Raw genomic sequence first — 2,162 nt, 5'->3', positions numbered from 1 at the left:
CATTTAGAGCTCTTGTACATAGGGTCACTATGAGTTGCAAATGACTCGATGGCACATAACAACAACATTGTCTGATTTAATCTTGATGTTATTCTAGAAAACAGTAAGTTTAGGATCTCAAAAAATAACAAAATGGCTTCAAACTTTAAAAAGCTATTTTTCATGTTTTTGATTAAAGAAACACCAATACACAGAAAAGTAAAAATAAATGAGAAGAGAATTTTTCTGTAGTAAAAAACTAGTATGTATAGGTGTAACCTAACAAAATTGAAAGTTTTAGATTTTAAACTCTCTTGAATCTGACATTCATGTGACTAAACTATGCTGAATATTAAAATGTGAGAAAAAAGGTCATACACATAGTGAAAAAGACTATTAAAAAAAAAACACTGAAAACACCGTATCTAGCTCTATCCCGAAACACAATTTTGTGAGTGACAGGATAATATACATATACATACAAGGAAGATCTGTTAATAGCACTATCATTGAAATTTATGCAACAGCAACCAGAGCCAAAGAGGAGGAAATAGATGACCACTCAATCAGAAATTGTTCAAACATAAAACCAAGATACATTAGTAAAGATGGATTACTAGAATGCAAAAGTTGGGAATAAGGAAAAAAAGATCAGTAGTCGGGTATCAGGGACTTGGTGACAGAAATGAGGCCGGAGACAAAATGATAAAATACAGGCTAATAAATGACTTACGCACTGCAAATACCTTTTATAAGAAGCACAAGTGAAAAGTACACAAATACCTGCTGGTCTATGCAGGAGTTAGATTGATTACATCTGGGGGAGGGATGTTGAGGAAGCTCAATATCAGCTGTGAAAATTAGGAGAGGTGCTGATTGCGGAATAGATCACCAACTACTCACATGCAAGTTCAAATTGAAGCTAAAGGAAACCAAATCAAATGCACAGGAACCAAAGCGTGGCCTTGAGTCTGTCCTTCCTGAATTTAAAGACCATCTCGGAACAAGGCCTTGAATACTAATGAACAAAGACTAGATGAGCTATGGGAGCATATTCAGAATATCATCCATGAAGAATGCAAAAAGGTCATTACAAAGACTGAGGAAGGAAAAAAGACTGAGGTGGATGTCAAAATACACTCTGAATATTGCACTAGATCACTGTGAAGCCAATACCAAAAAAATAAAAATGCTAAGGACCTGAGTAGGAGATTTCAAAGGGCTGCATAAAAGACAATGTAGAGTGTTCTAATGAAATGTGCAAAGAACTGGAGTTGAAAAAGCAAAAAGGATGAACTCACTCAGCATTTCTTAAGCTGAAGGAACTGAAGAACAAATTCAAGCCTTGAATTGGAATACTAAGGATGCTATAGGAAGAATGTTGAATGACTAGGAAGGATCAAAAGAAGATGGAAGAAATACACAGAATCACTGTATCAAAAAGAATTATCTAAAACAGAACAATTTCATAAAACAGCATTTGATCAAGAGTTTGTGATGATAAAGGAGGAAGTTTAAGTGTTTTGAAGGAACTGGCAAAAAACAAGGCACCAGAAACTGATGGAATATCAATTGACATATTTCAACAAACAGATGCTGCCCTGGATTTGCTCAGAAGGTTGTGCCAAGAAATCTGGAGAACCACCACCTGGCCAAAGGACTGGAAGAGATCCATATTTGTTCTCATTCCAAATGAAGGTGACCTGACAGTGTAGAAATTATAGAACAATATTATTAATATCACATACAAGCAAGATCCTGCTAAAAATTATCCAAAAATGACTGGAACAGCAAATCAACAGAGAACTGCCAGATGGGAAAGCTGAGTTTAGAAGAGGCATTGGCACTGGGAACATTAAAGCCAATGTTAGATGGATCTTAACTGAAAGCAGAGATTACCAGAGGAATGTCTATCTGAGTTTAAAGCCACAGCATTTGTCTGTATGGATCACAACAAACTATAGTTGACACTGATAAGAATAAGAATTCCATAACACTTGATAATGCTCGTGAAAGTCCTATACTTGGACCAGCAAGCAGTTCTCAGAACAGAACAAGAAATCTTTGCAAGGCTCAAAATCAGGAAAAGAGTACACCATGGGTGCACCCTATCTCCATACCTCTTCAATCTACATGCAGAACAGATTATTTGGGGGCTGGGAACAATCAGGATAAATGTGGCA

Source organism: Elephantulus edwardii, unplaced genomic scaffold (genome assembly GCF_000299155.1).
Source record: "Elephantulus edwardii isolate Elephantulus edwardi_28Jun2011 unplaced genomic scaffold, EleEdw1.0 scaffold00460, whole genome shotgun sequence".
In the NCBI taxonomy this organism is placed as follows: Eukaryota; Metazoa; Chordata; class Mammalia; order Macroscelidea; family Macroscelididae; genus Elephantulus; species Elephantulus edwardii.
The sequence above is the reverse complement of the archived record's forward strand: the minus strand, read 5'-3'. Positions refer to the sequence as shown.